Consider the following 18,057-nt stretch of genomic DNA (forward strand, 5'->3'; position numbering starts at 1 on the left):
GGAGAGGAAGCAGAGTTCTTTAAGGCTGATTTTTTAACAAAGGGGATTTGATACATTGTTTGAAAAAGGAAACAGCTTCAGATAGTAATGGATGAGCAGTCAGGGTTTAGCTTTGAGCATCCTGTGAAAACCGCAAGACGAACTCAGTCAAGGTTCGAAGCAGTCACTTGCGGGCGATGGTCACGTTCTCTTCGAAGTAGACCTCCCTGGAAGCTTGAGACGTTTCCATCCCCACCAAGAAATCTTCCCCTCCCCGCCCTGTGCGGTTTCCGGTGACTTCTCATTTCTGCGAAGCCCAAGGTTACCGAGTGACCGCCACCAACGCAGCCCTCCCTCCTGGTTCTGCGTTTCTTTCTTATATGTACTTGTATCAGTCCTGCCAAGTTCCCTGACATACTGCTGTCGTAGACCCCACGTGCCGTTTCAGGCTAGAGTTTGCCCAATTTTTACTTGTAAGCTGCTACTTTTGTTGTGTCGCGGCTTCAGCAGTGGAGCTAGAGGCAGAGAATTGCCAACACTCCAGGAAGCCAAGGGTGGGAGGTGGGTAGGGGTTGGCGCGGCTGGAGAGCCCCCGGTGGACCGGGTGTTGTTCCAGAACCTGGGCGAATCTCTGTGGCCGCCACTTTCCCGAGAACCATCCCCAGGCCTTAGTCCTGCGCCGCTCCCGCCCACACCTCCAGGTGTGTATTCCCCGCCCTTAATTACTCTTCTAAAACTGATAGTTTGCACTTGCAAAGTTACACTGGGAAAGCGGAAGGGAAATTTATAATCATGGATATGGAGAACTAGGGGAGCACAGTCACACTTGGTCTGCAGACCCAGGCAATCGAAAACTCAGAAATGGAAACGTGTGCACCTTTCCGGCAGCAAAATTGACTGCGTTCTTTGCAGCCTCGACTTGAAGGCTGCGCTGGGAGAAACCCTGTGCCTCCGGGAAAGTTTGGAAACGGAGCTACGAGAGAGGCCAGACATCGGGGATTCTGCGGGCCCTGCGATGTCTTCCAGAGCTTTTCAAGTGGGGAGAGAAAAGCGACAAAATGAAAATGCAATGTGTAGGGGAGGCCGCCCGAGTCCCGCAAGTTGTCGGTCGCAGAGGTGAGCGCGGGAGCGGGTGGGGATGCGGATCCGGAGCTGGAGGGTCTCCAGCCGCGGGTGGGTCCGATCCGGGTGGGGGGCGGTGAGAAGATGATGAATGGGAGGCTTGGGCTACCCTCCGCCCCCGCCCCTGCAGGCGGGGCGGGGAGTCCGGCAACTGGATGGGGGAGGAGGAGCACAGAGGGTAGGGGCTCTGGGGGCGTCGCGCCAGGTAAGGGAATGAGCCAGGGGGAGGGAGTCAGGGGGTGTGGGAGTTGCTGACTTGTGCTACGTGGAGCCTGCAGAAAAGAAAGAAGGCGGAGGAAGAAGGGGGCTGGCGTCCGCCCTGCTCCCGCGGCCCTCCCTCGGCGCCCCCTCCCCCGCCGCCCTGCCAGCGCGCCAAAGCCGGAGCAGTCGGGGCCGAGCGGCGGCTGACGCTCCCGGAGCCGCGACGCCCCTGTCCCCCGGCGAAGCCTGCCGGGATCTCGGGCGGCCTGGGCCCCGGCGCCGCCGAGCCCTCCCCGGCCTCCCGGCCGCACGCGCGGGACCCCGGCGGGGTGGGCGCAGGGGGCGGCCCCGCTCCGGGCGACGGCCGAGGGGCGGGCGGAGGGCCGGGCTCGGCGGGCCGCGGGGCGGGGGCTGCGGGGATTGACCGCGCAGCCTGAAGCCAGCCCGGGGGCGGCGGGAGCCGGACGCGCGGCGGCGGTGGGCGCAGGTAAAGGGGCGGGCGCGGCGCGGGGTGGCGCGAGGGGACGGTGCCCTCTGAGCGCGGAGCCAGCTTTCGCCGGGTCCCTTCCGCCGCCAAACGGCGCGCTGAGATCGCGCTGTCCTGCGGCAGACGGGCTTTGTGGCTGTGTGTGTGTATGTGTACGCGCGCGTGTGCCGGGTGTGGGTGGGTGTGCATGCTCGCGGGCCGACCTGCAGGAGGCGAGGCGTTTCTAGCCTCCCCAGCCAACCAGCTGATCGAGCCCCGGGAGGGAAGTGGCCGCAGCCGCCCGGGCCGCCGGCCCTCCAGTCTCCCAATCGGGTCAGCGCTCCCCGGGGCCCACGCTGTGCCCCGTGCCAGCGGCCGGGACCCGCCCAAGTGACACGTAGGTGGTCTCCGGTTACCTGGGTCTGGGTGGGGGACCGAGCTGGCAGGCGGGAGGCGCTCGACATTACCCCCAAGCCGCGCCCGGTGGACGTGGACCGCCAGGGGTCCCCGTGCCCCGCAGCGCCGAGCTTCCCCACCACTTGCTTCTCACCGGCCACGCAGCGGTCTCTCCCTGCCTGAGGACTTTAAACTTAAGTTTCTGTCCGGACGCCTAACAAACACGTTTATCAAGTAACTGGGGAATCTAAGGCAAGGGAGGGACCTGGCTTTGAGTTGGTGGCTTTGAAATAGACGGGCTCGTTGTGTGTGTGTGTGTCTCTGTGTGTGTGTCTGTGTGTGTGTGTGTGTGTGTGTGTACGCGCGCGCGCGCGTGCGTGTGCGCAGGACTAGTTTGTTGTGAATGGATTTACCATTTAGTCTTGTTTTTCTTTGCTGCCATTTGGACTTTGATGTGTAAGAATGACGGTATCCAGGCCTTGTCGCTGCCTTCAGTCTGGGGCCTGAGGTTGCTGCTTTCTGCTGCTACTTCTCGGTTTTGTTGTTGAAATCTATGGGGGTTTCGTAAATGTGGGTTTCGTTGGCTTGTTAAAGTTTCACTATGAGCGCGTTGTTTCCCATTGGAATAGATATATATTTACAAACATGAATCTTGAAAACAGGTGACTGCAGTTATGGGTGCAAAATCCTCTATTCCTTTGGGCTTTAACAGTCCGTGTTTTTCATCTATTTGCATAAGTGTCGTTTGCCCAGCCTAAACATAACTGTGAAGCAGGAGGTCTGTTATTCAAAGCTTGCAATTTGGGTTAGAGGGAGACCGTGCTGGTTTAAAACTGCTAAGTTCATTTTCCTAACAAACTATTCCCTTGTCAAATAAGAGTAGTAAGGCCCCAAGGAAAAAAAGGGTGTGTACTGAAGTTCTGGCTATTTGGACCGAATTAAATTGCATTAACACACACATGCATAATGTCATCCATTTGTTTCTGCCCTTGATTCTCCAATTCTGGGGAGGCCGGAGCATATTTGCCCCAAAAGCAAAATTGCGAATAACGATCAGTATTATTAAGGCTGCATTTTTCTTGATACCATTTAATTTGAGGATAAAGAAGCCAAGTAGCCAGAGAAAGAGGTAGTGTGTGGCGGGAAGGCCGGGCTGAGGGGCCAGGCAGGAGGACTGGGTTATCATAATCTGATCCTACAGACACACCACGTCCCCTAGCGGTGCGACTTTAGCCGGTTAGGTCAGCTGGTCCTCCTTCTTGGTGTCCTCATCTGGAAAATGGAGGGGTTTGATCATCTCTGCTGTTCCTTCCAGCTCCCCCCACCCCGCCCCCCACCATAACTACAAACTGGAGGGTGGTTATCCCATGTTAGAACAGTAGGAAGAGAGTAAAGGGAAGTGTCAACTGTTAGTCTGGGAGGTAAGGGGAAGGGGCAGGAAGGCCAAGAGGGTTGAGGAAAAGCATCAGTGGGAGATGCCTGGAGGGGGAAGAACCTGGAGCTAGGAGTCGGTTCTCCCCTGTTTTTTCTTTCCTCCTGCACAAGGACGTCAATAATACCACCCTGCCCCCACCCCAGTCAGTCTTCCATTACCCATATTATTTAAAGTGGGTGAGCTACTTAACCTTAAAATTGACCTGGAGTCTGTAGTCTGACCTGGCCAACTTCCCATTTGCATCGTTGTCTCTCCAGAGATGAGCTGCTGTTCAGTGCTGAGGGCACTCAGTGGATCTCAGAAATCTCTGCGAGTGATGGGAAAAGTTACCAGAGATGGGAATGTAAGTGGCAGCCCTTTCAACACCTGAGTTTGAAACGTCTGTTTTTATTTGAAGCTAATCTTTTCTGAAAAGCAATTTGATTTAAAAGAAGATTCTACCACAGACTTCTCAAGGTTTTACTGAATCTGTTCTGACTGTTAGACCTACTGGAAAATTCAAAGCAAGTAAAACTCTCACTTGCTAACTCTTTTTGATACATAATGACAGTCAGTCTGAAGTTCATGATTTTTAGGCAGGAGAATCTTATTTCAAATGCTTAGTAAGGAAAGTTGCAACCTGGGTGGAATATGCTGTATCATTTTCACTGGGAAGCTCTAAGTGTCCAAATAACAAGACCTGAAATTTAGGTTGAGGTCGTGATTTTAATATTTGTGCTTGATGTGTGGCCTGTCTCCCTTTTCTTTAATTTTTTTTTTTTTGGTACCTATATGCATACACACTTGAGGAACATGATGTATTTTAAAAGTGAAGTGTGATGTAATAAAACTTGGTTTAAAGTCTGAAAGCTTGCTCTGGCCTTGCTAACTCAGCATCTTATTTGGTTTCTAATGTTTACATACCACGCTATGTTCCAAATCCCTGTAGTGTTATTTAGCTATCTCATGGAGAGCTATTATGGATGCCTTAGAAAGTTGGGAGAAAAGGAGGAAATTTTAATTGGATAAGCAGTTACTGAATTCCTTCGACAGTGGCAGATACAAGGATGAAAAAAAGGAGGCGCTAGAAAGAGCTGCAGTACAGAGGGAAAAGATGCAGCTAACTTCAATATATAGCAGCTGGGTTGCATAACTAGGTGGCAGCTGTAGAATCCAAGAAACTTGGCATGCCAGGGAATGGAAAATTAAATTCTGTCTCTGGGGAAGACGTCACAAAAGGGACTTGAAGGATGAAAGTGATGTGTCTCTTAAAAGATGAATGGTGGGGAGTGAACTGTGTAGTTGGAGTCCAGGGTAATGAAGGCTGGAAAGATACAAGGCGATAAATTGTGGGGACCTTGGCTGTTATTTTAAGGAATTGTACTACCTAGGGACAGGGAGGGGGAAGTACGGTTTAACCCCACAACGCAGAAGACACTGAGTCACAAATACTGGGCATAGAGAGGGCTGAAATGATTGAGAGGTGCCTGGGCCCTGATTCCATTACATACCCTCATAACTCATGCCGAGTGAGTTTCAGGGCACTGCTGCCAGCTTATCCAGATTATAGATAGGTTACAGAATAAAGAATATGCAGTTTCTTCTCCCATATTGCCCCCAAATTGATAGTGACCTTTTGAGAAATTTAATTTAGTGAAAATTAATGATGTTATTGTGTTACATCTGGACCTTCCGAGGCCCTTGAAGCATGTGGGTTAAAATTGCTCTCCAGGCTCAGAGCTGACCAGGAAAGCATTTTGTTTTGTTTTTGTTTAGGGAAGGGCCTGCTAGTTAATGCTAATTGAAACGTGAATCTAATGGCAACCGGCATTCTCGACTGTGTTTATGTTATACATAGTATTTCACAGTGGTTGAATATTTGCAGCACAGAAGAGAATTATTATTAGTTTAGAAATGGGGTTAACGCCCTTGTAAAAGGTAAAGGGGTGATGTTGGGGAGAGGGGAGAAGCACCCTTGGTGTTGCAGTGAGGGCTGACACAACCACGAAGATCCTTTATTAAGTTTAACCTCCGATAGAAGTAGCTTGCCCAATGCTGTAGATGAATACTTCTCTGAGAACCTCCTTTCTGGTCATCTGCCTCTTTTGTCGTTGTTCTTTCCCCTTACTCTCCAGAGCGAAGGTGTATAGCTTATTATCTCTCAGACAGGAAGAATCTCTGTGGGCTCCATTTGGGAGAGACTTCCAGCAACTCTGGAGGTTTCCTCTCACACCGCAATACCTCTGTGTCAAAGGTGGGAGTGGGTGGCCTTTCAGCTGCATGTCATAGGTGGAGCTGATTTGAGTAAGTCTTCTAATTGCCTTCGAATCTGGAGGTGCTGGGCTAAAAAGGAGACAGATGATGAAAGGAGATTATTAGGTCAGCTGCTTTTTACTGTCTTCTGAATACAATTTGAATGAATGATCCAGCAGTTTGTTTTATCTTCTGCAAGGGAACTTGGGTTTGGCACGTTTAATCAATTAATTAAATTAGTTAAGTTGAAGTAACTCAAAGTTTTTTTGGTTTTTTTTAGGAGGGGGAGGGAGAGTGCTGGTTTTAGTGATGTCATTTAAATTCCCTGGCTTTTTTTTTTTCCAGCAGGTTGGTATGATTTCAAAGTAATGTTGTTGTTACTATTATTGACCTGGGGGTGTGGGGCAAAGAAAATTGTCTCAATCCTTGGATGTTGGCTCCTGTCATCTGATCAGTACTGTAGAAACTTCAACTTTGAAGTTCATGTAACATTCAAATTTCTTTCAGAAATGAGAGAACTATTTTACCTCATGCGTGGATTTAGGCTATAATTTATTTGATTTTTGTGGTACTGTTTTAAAAAAAAGTGATGTAAGGACAGGGCAGACTCTTAACTTAAGTCCAGTGCTAAAACAAATACGTGTAAGCCTGAATGAGGTAGATCAGATTGTGTTTGTTTTATTTAATATGGAGATAAAGGAAAGGGATTTCAAAACCAGCCTCTTTCTCTGAAAGAGAGAAACTTGGACTAATAAAACGTAGTTATGGATCTCTTTGGGGTGGGATTTCCAAGGTTGAAACTGTTGTTAAAGGAACTCTTGTTCATTACGGCCATCGTGTGTGCCTCGGCTTCTTAAGGTTTAGGATGTACAGAGAGGGCTACTGTGAACCATTCCTTTTTAGCAAGTTTCCTTTTTTCCCATTTTCTTAAATCTCAGAACAGTAGACTGGATTCGACTTCAGGTAAGTCTGCTATACTCAACTTTCTTCCTCTATGTTTAAGCGGCTCTTCTTGACCAATCCCCAAGCTGCCTTCCTTCTGAAACTTGGCCCTAACAGAAGGATACTCCTGGCTCTTTGGAAGGAGAAATGATTTGGTGGAAGAGGAAACAAGCTCTGTTCTACCCCTAGCAGCACTGAACTGACCCCCTGCTATAACCCGAGCATTGTGCTAGGTGCTAGATGGAGGCAGAGAGAGGGGATGAATAAGGCAGGATTCCTACCCTCCAGCAGGAGCTGAGCTTACAGACATATTAACAGATGATGATTGCAATTCAGTGTAACAGGTGTGAGGAGGGAGATAAGCTCAGGGCACTGTGGGAGCACCAAGCAGGGGCACCTGACCCTCAGGGGCATGGGGTGGGGGTGAGGGTGAGGGAAGGCTCCTAGGAGACTAAGATCTGGGAGGAACCTAGGAGATAAACCAAGAAACACAGAAGAGAAAAAGGTGATCAAGATAGAGGGAATCAAGGGGCTTTTAATTTCCAGTGTTGTTATTGCTGAATGAGTCGAAGTTCCATTCTTTTTATATCTGTAAAATAAGAATAGGCACTGATATTATCTGGTTGCTAATTCTAGTTTTTGTTTACTTGTTGCTTAATCTTTAATTTGTTCACTTATTCCAGATGCAGTAGATATTTGTTGCACACCTACTAGGTACTGGGGAACAGTAGGAAACAAGACACGGAAGGTCCCCTCTCTCGAGGAGCTTGCATTCTATCATATTATGTTCATGACTGAAGTTCTTTTTTTTTTTTTTTTTTTTAATTAATTAATTTATTTATGGCTGTGTTGGGTCCTCGCCTCTGTGCGAGGGCCCTCCGCAGCCGCAGCAAGCAGGGGCCACTCTTCATCGCTGTACGCGGGCCTCTCACTACCGAGGCCCCTCTCGTTGCGGAGCACAGGCTCCAGACGCGCAGGCTCAGTAGTTGTGGCTCACGGGCCCAGTGCTCCGTGGCATGTGGGATCCTCCCAGACCAGGGCGCGAACCCGCGCCCCCTGTACCGGCAGGCAGACTCCCAACCACTGCGCCACCCTCCGCGGCATGTGGGATCCTCCCAGACCAGGGCGCGAACCCGCGCCCCCTGTACCGGCAGGCAGACTCCCAACCACTGCGCCACCAGGGAAGCCCCTGAAGTTCTTTTGAAACATCTTCAGATATGGAGCATGTTTGTTGAGTTTCAACTTTAGAATGTTTTCTTCAAACTAGGCCCAGTGTTTTCAGGTCAGTTAGCTTTTCTCAACAAGATGAGAAGAGATGGATCCCGGTATTCTCATTTTCGTTTTATAAACTTGAAACTTTTTTGCCCAGGTTTACCTCTTAGTTGTCAAGTCTAGAGATAGACATAACTGTGTCTTATCTGTAGCCCTGGCTTGCTTCCTTCTCATTTCAGATATTCTTACTTTTGACCCAATTTGTGTTTGAGGTTCTATAGGCAGTTGATGACTTGCTTCCTAGAATAATCCAAACCTAGCCTTGGTGGGAAGTCAGACCTATTTTGAGGTCACGCCACAGTGAACTCTGCTTCGTTAATGCATTTTACTTATCCTGTTTAAGTCACTCGGCTATGAACACAGTAGAAAGTGTTCTCACCAGAAGAAGATAGCTGCATTCATTTATAGAAAGATGGGGGTTTTGTAATGATTCAAATGATACAGATGTGTCTAAAGTAAATGTAATAGCCCTCTGTTCTTTCTAGCTTACCCGTGTGATGTAACCAACCCCTCTGTCATGAATTTGTTACATAGCCTTCCATACTTGTACTTTCGCTTATACAGACCTAATGTTTGTGTTTATATATATTGATGCATGTGGGGTATGTGTCTGTGCGTGCATGTGCTCTCTCTTGCCTCTTTTTATTTCAGAGAGTCTGTGATTGAGGTTGCCACCATGGGCCAGACGTTTGAGGTCCCAGGAGCCTGCATGGCTCTTCCTGAATCGGTGCAGCATGCTATGAGGAATTCCCTGGTGGTCCAGTGGTTAGGACTCCATGCTTTCATTGCAGTGGGCACGGGTTCAATCCCTGGTCGGAGAACTAAGATCCCACAAGCCGTGTGGCCCAGCCAAAAAAGAAAACCAAAACCAAACAAACCAAAAAAAGGGTTCTTGTCCCAGAGATGGGAAGGTTGGGCTATTATGAATGGGAAACAAGAAAACGATTTCCAGCTGCGTGACAACCAAGACAACAAATATCATTGCCCCAGAATGTTATTTCCACCAGGACTCTGCTTCATCCGGGTCTCTGGCGAGGGAGGGAGGGACATTTAGACACTTGGTGGGTATCTGCGAACCTTTTGTTAGGTGCAAAGCAAGGCAGCTGGGGAAGGCCTATCAACTGCTTCTAGAGCAGAGCAGGTAGGGGGAGTTACTCATTATAGGCAGGTTTCATTATGGGAGCATTAAACGAGGCCCCCCTAGCAGTCGGCAATCAGCAGATGATAAGGATGGAGAGTTCTTACCCAGGGAGCAGCACAGCTGAAACAGAATTTGCCTTTTGTTAAGGGGCTGCTTTGCCATCTTGGACTATGATTTGTTGGGAGAGGGATTATTGTCATGTCGATAAAAGGAGGAATTCATTCTGTACCCGGTATTTATTATAATTCCACAGAGAACTGCTTGCTTTACTTTCTGAGTAGACACAGAGACCCAAAGTTTCAAAGGCTAGGGCAGGTTTACTTGGCTTTTCCAAATTCAGTAGGATCTGTGCTCTCCTTCCTTTATCTGAGACCCTGTCAGTTCAGTTTCATGCAGCTAAAATCTCTGCACGCTTATGAGATTCAGTCCCTGTGCTTGGCTGAGGACACTACAGTAAAAAAATTAAAAAAGGAAAAACAACCACCAACAAAGTATGGTTCCCTGCTCTCACCCAGCTTCTAAACATGGAGAGTCATGGATACAAATGCCTGAGATCACGCAGACAGTGATAAATACTGTAAACCGAGGTTTAAACAAAGTGCCATCTGAATATCTGAGGATGGAGAGAGTAACTCTACCTTGGAGTAGAGGAAAGATTTGTAGGAGGTTTCTGGCCTCAGTGGGCAAGTGGGCTGAGAAGCTCATTCTGTGCAGAGGAGTCATAACGAAGGCCCGGGAGCTGCATGTGAGTGATGGGTTACAATTTGTGGCCGAGTAGTGGTCTGCTTTAGGTCAGTCTTTTTTTAAAAAAAATTAATTAATTTACTTTTGGCCGCGTTGGGTCTTTGTTGCTGTGCACGGGCTTTCTCTAGTAGCGGCGAGGAGGGGCTGCTCTTCATTGCAGTGCGCGGGCTTCTCATCACGGTGGCTTCTCTTGTTGCGGAGCCCGGGCCCTAGGCGTGTGGGCTTCAGTAGTTGTGGCTCGCGGGCTCTAGAGTGCAGGCTCAGTTGTTGTGGCGCACGGGCTTAGTTGCTCCGCGGCATGTGGGATCTTCCCGGACCAGGGCTCCTACCCGTGTCCCCTGCATTGGCAGGCAGATTCTTAACCACCGCGCCACCAGGGAAGCCCTTTGGGTCAGTCTTGAAGGGCCAACAGAAGGGTGCAGGGAGCTTCTGGGGACAAAAAAGGGCACATCGATGCCATTAGCAGAGAGCAGGGGCATGAGACTATGAGGCATGCTGGTTTTAGACATGTCTAAAACTAAGGAGGCAGAGATTTTCAGCTGGTAGCTGGAAATTTGAGCTTGCAACTTAGCTGAGAAGCTAAAGCGTGGCAGTATTCAGGAGTACTTGTTATATGTCAGAGTAAATACCAGTGAAATTTATGTGATAAGCTGGAGAGAAGTTTTAGAGTGATATATACTCAGTGGGTTTTTAAAAATTATTAAAAAAAATTTCCTCCCAGCTTTACTGAAGTGTAAATTGACAAAACTAAGATATTTAAAGTGTACAATGTAATGATTTGATATCCGAACACATTGTGAAAGGATCCTCTCCCATTGATATAAGTACTAGATGTCTTAACAGGACAGTAAGTCATATTTTGATTCTTCAGGTACTTTTTCTATCCAGCAGGTGCTTAAAATAGTTTTGTAGGTTGTCAAACATTCAGTGAACATCCGCTATGGCTTCTCTGATGAGGTGGTCCTGGTATGATACAAAGGAGATGGAGTTTCAGTTTGATGTTCCTTTGAGATGAATAAAAGCTTCCGAAACAATCCATTCAGGCAAAGGAAAAAAAAAATCCTGAAAAGAATTGGAAGATTCTTGGTGATTTGGGGCCTGAGTGGAGTTGCAAATATAGTTTTAGTTTACTGCTGTACTAACAGCATTGAGTATCATATTACTGTCATCACTGTAATAAAAGACAAGCTGAAAAACTTCTCAGCCTAAAGCCCAGACTTTGAGAAACCCCAGCAAGTTTGCCATGGGGGTTTATAAACTCTGGTCAAGTAAATTTAAACTTTAATTGCTTGATGAAGTTTAAAAATAACATACAGTAGAACTTTGGTCTTTACCTGGTTAAAAAAAAAAGATCTTTTCCAATTAAAAATGTATTTTCATTTCAGGGAATTATATTGGCATGCCTTCTTGCAGTAAGATAGAGCAAAGATAATCTGTTCTCAGCCTTTTTCTCTCTAAGCCATTATGATTCTTTAAAATTATACTCATTTCCATTTGAAAGTTGTAAAAACAGTACATGCTCATTTTGGAATTTGGAAAGTCCAGGAGACTCATCCATAGTTCCACTGTTCAGGGGTAACTTCCTTATTCCATTTTGGGATAACTCTTGCAGTTTTTAAAATATTTGATCTTACTGAATATTTATAGCATTTTGCTTTGTATCATAAGTACACATGCCATTAAAATCTTTTACGTTAATTTTCCATTGACCACATGACAGTCACAATATTTAATATGTATCATATTTAATCATTTCCTATCTCTGTTTGCTTCTTTATTCTTTTAAGAGTTTTTGCATCTCTGCCCATCTTTAGGTACTCATGTTCCCAGAGTTCTATCCTTACTTTAAACAAGAACCATGTATGGACTTACCTTACAGAGTAGACTGTGGTTTCTAGCCCTTTGCCATAGACTGTACCCTCTTGCTGGAATGCTCTGTTTCCAGGTATCCATATGGTTGCTTTGTCATCATTTTCACGTCTTAACTCAAATGTCACCTTCTTAGTGTGGCCTTCTCTAATTATCACTACATTTAACATTGTATAACCCTTCCCATTTACCGAGCTTTCTTGATATTTTCTTCTCCATTGCATTTATATTGTTTTTACTTCTTTGATGAGGGAAAGTATTAAAAAAAATTCCTGTTTTATTTACTGCTGTTTCCCCAGTGTAATACCCTTAGGGTAATACCTTGCACGTAGAACTCAAATATTTTGAATTAAAAATTTGTTTGAACTGAAATTTTTTGAATAAAAGAATCAATATATTTACCATCTCCACATGTTATAGTAAATAAGACACAGTCTTGACTGCATGAGATTTACAATCTAGTGAAGGAGACAGCCTCTGAACAAGTAACTCCAAGTGTAATTGGAATTAGGGAGGAAAGCAGGGTCTCCTGGAAGTGTCGCATGGGGATTGACCTTGTCTGCGAGGGTGAGGAAAGTTTCTCTGAGAAAGTGGCATTTATGTGGAGGCTTCAAATAGGTTAGTGAAACTGGGAGGTGAGAATAGAAGAGGAGGGAGACACTGATTAAAGAAAAAGATGGGCTGATTTGATGGGGAAAAAGATCAAGAAAATAGACAAAACTCTGGTTCTCACTTCCTGAGTTGATATTAGGTCATTTGTTTTCAGTGAAAGAGTAGACATTGATCAACTTTGTTGTCATCTTTGACGTACATGACTTCATTTTCAATGATTTTGAAATAATGAGCAGTATTTTATTTTAAATTTTGAGTCAGTCATTATTGAGGGAGGAGGAATTTTCATATAAAAGTCTGAAGGTGGCAGTTAAAAAAATGAAGATAGCTTAATTTCTATGTTTTGTGCTAATATAATCACTAAAAATTTAAAACAGTACAGGGGAAGTAAACATTTTTGTTAATACCTGACTTTATTGGGAATGCAACTAGCGGCTCAGTATGACTTGGCTGAATATTGCTTTGTTGTTTACATATAAACTTTTGCATAAATTATTGGTTTTATTTATCATGGTGATTAAGTGAGGTTTGCACAATTTTTACTTATTGTCTATTAGGGATTTCTGTGTCCTGAGGATTGAGAAGAGCGTGGTTTCTACAGGTAACGAGTGCAGATATGTTTATTAACTTGGCCACTATAGTAATATTATTCATATCCTCTACGTCTGGATTCTGTACTTGAGCTGTCACAGACTGATAATAATGGTCCTTTAGTCTCTCTCTACAAATGGGCTTTTGTCAGTTTCTTTATAGCAGTTTCTATGTGTTAACATAATATTAAATGCATAAAGATTACTGTTAGGCCTTTATTTTGTTTATCAATATAAAATAACCCTTTATGCATTTGGAACTACATGCTGCTATTTTCCTGATATTAACGTTGCCAGTGTTTTCTTCTTTTCTTTGTCTGAAATAATTTCATCCTTCTGATTTTAAACTTTTGGTGTCTGTCATTTTGTTTCATATATTTTTGCTTATAAGCAACATTTAATTGGATTTTAACATACCTCTTAAAGGGAAACTTATTCCTTTAATATTTATTGTTATGGCCAATATGTTTGACCTTAATTCTTTAAGTTTTTTTTTTCTGGGAGATACTGTGAAAAGCACTGGTTTACTTCTTCCCACCAGTATTTAGCTGCATGGCCTCAGATAAATTACATAATGTCTCTAGGACTACATTTTTTATTTGTAAAGGAACAACATGCATACATAAATTTTCAATTAATCCTTTAAAAGTGCCTCGCACACTGAACAAATTAGCTGACATTATTATTATCATTGTTGATGGATTGAGTCATATGAAATTGTTATTTGACTGCTTTTGACCTATAAAAATGGCAGTTTCCTACGGTTCAATCTAATATGCTTTCTGGACTTTATTTTCTTTTTCTATGTATCATTTGTTTCATATATATAAACTATTTTTAAATGGCCAAATCTAGTTTCCACTTTACTAGTGATTATCTTTGTTTTCCAAATACATTCATGATTCTGTGTTTCTCTGGTTCCCAAAGTCAAAGAACCGAATAATTTTTGATCCCACTCCTCTGCACAACAGAGAATTTAGTATGCCTTTATTTTTTTGCCTTCTTGCCGCTTCTCAATTTCCATCATATTTATATATATACACAATATATATATTTCGGTGTATAGCTTAAATTTTAAGTATAGACTTTAGACTTTTGTATTCTAGTTTGTAATAAAATCTGCAGCAGTATTTTGTGTGTGTCTGTAGTTAGTTTTGACCCTCATTTGCACTTGGGGTCCCCCTGCTTATGCTAGTTTGAAAGGTGCCTCCCATCTAGTTGGGGTATGTCCTCATCTTTATCTGGCCAGTTGTATCTTCTGCGTTCCTGAGTTAGACTCAGAATTTTTTCTGCATTCATCAGAGCATCTGACCTGTTGAATTTCCAAAGGTGCAGTGTGAGTCTTTCCGATTCATGTGGTTCAAGAATTTTCTTTTTACCCATCCTTCACAGAGTTAGTGGAAATAATGCCTAGATTTTGGCTTTTCCCTGCCTCTTTCTAGCACTGCTGCCAGTTTTGCCATTTTGTGCACATTTTTGAGCATTTTGATGGGAAGTTGGGAGGAGTTGTATTGGGACATTCAGTTCAGTGGCTTTCCAACTTTTTGGACCATGACCCATAGTTAGAAAGGGTCATATATATATGAAGAAAATAACAGTTTCATGCAGCTTACTACATATAATAAACATGATCCTCCCCCCCCCCGCCATTTCTGATATAATCTGTTCGTTTTCATTTAAAAGAAGTGTTGGTCATAATTTAGAAGTTTTGAAAACACTGATCTGGCTGTGAAGGGTGGTTTGAAAAACACTGATCTAGTTTGTTGCTGTTCTATATGGAATTAGGGTTATTCATTATTCTACAGGTCTTTATTACATACACAGTACCAGTTCTTATGCTAATAGTTGGACTAGAGTGGGGAATAAAGCAGTGATCATCACTGGGGGCATGAAACAGAGTCCAGTGGGAAGGAGGATATTGACCAATTGAGCACCCAAATATATATGGACAAACGTGATGAGGGAAAAGCACAGGAAATTTCGAAGAAATTAAATGGGGAACCTCATCTGACTTTGGGGTGATTCCGGATTTCCCTAAGGAAGTGACATTTGTTTAGATCTGCAGAATGAGAAGGGGTTAACTCAGTGAAGGGTCGAGGTGGGGTGTGTGTGGGATTGTAGAGTCATGGAAGAACTGAGTAATGTAAGCAAAATAAAGTACTGGAAGTGAACGACAGATGGAAGGCAGACCTTTTTGTTTGATGAGTTGGCATTTTTGTGATACTTAGTGGGCCTTCCTGTTTGTGGCTTTTTTTTCACTTGACAAAAGTCAAAGAGGAATAGAAAGAGTACTTTGGGGGAGGTGGGTGACAGTGTGTTTGAAGCAGTTTTGTATTATAGCAGTTTTGTGTATTGGTAAATAATAATAGCGTATGTTGCAGGTATGCTCTGCACTAGGAACTGTACAAAGTTCTGTGTGGATGTGGAGAAGTAGTTTTGGTTGGAAAAATCCTATGTAGTGTAATTACCAATCTAGTAACTATGCATAATTTGTGAGAAAATAGAGGCACTGAAGTTAAGTTTTAGTAAGTGGAGATCTGATGACTGAATGAGCATTTCATAGCTTCTTAGTGATTTTTAAAATAATGGTTTGGAATTACTGCTGTGTTTGGATTTTTCTTTTTTATTTCCTTATTTTGTCATGATAGGGCTTTAGGGTTCATTCCCCTGCCCCCTTTTTAAAGCTGGGAGAAGAGTTCTAAATATTTTAAATTGGATATCCATAAATTAAGTGGACTGATTGAGACTAAGTAAGACAGGCGACCATAATTCAAGTACCAGTTTCCCCACCGCTGTCTATGGGGCCTTTGACAGGACCCACCCTTTCCAGGCCTCAAGGTCCTTGTCTTGAAATAGAAGATTCAGAGTAATGTGCACAAATCATTCTCTCCATCGTATTATGCAGTGACTTCATGCTTTTTATTTTCAACTTCGCTCTGGCTGTTTCACCTGCAAAGAATTGACGTTCTTGTGCCACTGAGCAAATTTAGTCTGACAAGCTCAAGCTAAACATGGGAGAACTCCCAAGTATTTGCATCCTTACTTGTAGTGTAAAGGGAGGCTCAGGTGGTACAAACATCTTGACATTGGCCACCAGCGCTGATACTTCTGGAAACATGAAGAGTGGGCAAAGATGAAGACTTTCTGAGCAAATTCTTGAGACTTTATCATCATAGTTTGTAGTTTGCCCACACTTGAAATTACATTGGTTTTTAACCTTTCAGATTCAGTGAGGGTGAAAAAAATCATTATCTTAGGTTTATATGCTGGATGCTTGCTTTAGGGGAAATGTGTAGTATCTAAATGGTTATACATAATCCACATTTTATACAAAACCCATTGAACAGTAGTGATGTTAGATCAAAGAAATTTAAAGGGCTAAGGAATCCCGTGGAAGACTAATTCAGTTCTAATGACTATTCCAAGTTTAAGGAATATTGGACAAGGATTTGGGTTTTCTGTGAAAGGGAATGAAAAGTACTTGGCAACTCAGCTTTTCTTACCAGTGTGTTAAATCATTTGATTAAAATACATTAGTTTCGGTAATTTCAAAATAATTTTCAGTCTTCCAATTTCACTTACAAGTACTTTATTTCACTTGTTCTTATTTTTGAGGAATATGTATTTGAGGAAGCAAAAGATAAGATTCATGCTTTTTCTTTTTGAGCACTACCTAATTCCTCATTCATAATAAATATTTATTCAGGAAGTCCAAGTAACTGTGGGTATTTTACTTAGTGTGTTTTGGTATTGCTTCATCAGCTTATATGCCTTTATTTGCTGTTGAATATCTTCTCCTTAAGCTGATACTATGTGGAAACCTGGCCAGGACCTCAGGCGCCCCGTCTGGGACAAGGCAGAGGCAGGTCACACAGGCGGTGTTTGGGATCAGGTTGGGCATAGGTCCAGGCACGTAATAGGTATGGATGTTGCTCAAGGCTGGTTCTAAGAAGTAGGTTGGATTAGAAGGGGTTGGAGTCATGGGGTTAGGTTAGGTTCAAGGCTGACAGAGCCAGGAAGATGCATAGAGTATTCTCATGCACCACCTAGTATTTTAAGGCGAGGCGTTCCGGATAGCCCTAAGAGAGAAGCTGTGTAGACAGAAGTCTAAAAAGCTCCCTGAAGGAATTTTCTTTTCCGAGTTGGGAGCATCAGTTGACCATCTCTGCTTCTTCAAGGGAACCTGGATGCTCTAACAGGGCTTTGTCACCATTACCTCGGGAAGCGCAGTCCCCACAATCCTCCAAGCCTTTGGGCACCTCAGAGTGGAGGGACACAAATCACAAGTTTGTATTTGATTCAGGGATTAGGGACCTTGTTGAATACCTTCTTCAGGAGCGTGAATCAGCCCAGGTTTCATGTCTGTTTCTGCAAGAGATTTCCTCTAAAAGAGATTTAACATTCCATTAATTTGGGGGAAAATAAGTATTAACCCTGGCCAGTAGTTGTTATGATGGAGGTTAGTGGAGTGTTCTGGGCTTATTTCAATACAGGAAGGATGCACAGAATTTTTTACCTACCCAAACCCCTTGCTTTTTCTGTTTTCATCACATTTTGATGGTGGAATAACTCAGCTGGTAGAAAAATTTTCAGCAAACACATATTAAAGTATTTAAAACTGTCCAACTCATCTAAAAATATTTGTTTTTATGTAAAACACTGTTTAGAGTATTCTTTAAAAAGTTTTCAAAATTATTTTTGAAACCACATTATGGCAATATTTAAATAAATCAAACCTGTTCATATTTGCAGTTCCCCAATGTAATATATTTTTCATTTAATCATGTTAGTTTTATGGTCTGTTCCCATTATGGTCCATTTTGTGATGTAAATTCTACCTAGATGTAACAAATGTGTTTTTGTTTCTACTGACCAATTTCTACCTATTGTTATATGTGACAATATAGTCTGAATCATTATATATATATATATATATATTTTTTTTTTGTGGTATGCGGGCCTCCCTCTGCTGTGGCCTCTCCCGTTGCGGAGCACAGGCTCCGGACGCGCAGGCCCAGCGGCCGTGGCTCACGGGCCCAGCCGCTCCGCGGCACGT

The 18,057-nt window shown here is 43.9% G+C and overlaps 1 protein-coding gene across 3 annotated transcripts in view; it reads left to right on the forward strand.

Annotated features, from left to right (window-relative positions):
* Positions 1–1,716: 1,716 nt before the first annotated feature.
* LPAR1 (lysophosphatidic acid receptor 1) overlaps positions 1,717–18,057 on the forward strand; it is a 179,509-nt gene continuing 163,168 nt past the window's right edge. The window contains exon 1 of one of the 3 annotated variants that reach the window (XM_024126459.2): positions 1,717–1,789. The gene's annotated coding sequence lies outside the window, so the exon portion shown is untranslated. Of the gene's footprint in view, positions 1,790–2,003; positions 2,166–2,213; positions 2,399–18,057 lie in introns of those variants that run through there. The other 2 variants (XM_024126457.1, XM_055087022.1) reach the window with 2 other exon arrangements.

Source organism: Physeter macrocephalus, chromosome 9 (genome assembly GCF_002837175.3).
Source record: "Physeter macrocephalus isolate SW-GA chromosome 9, ASM283717v5, whole genome shotgun sequence".
Classification (NCBI taxonomy): Eukaryota; Metazoa; Chordata; class Mammalia; order Artiodactyla; family Physeteridae; genus Physeter; species Physeter macrocephalus.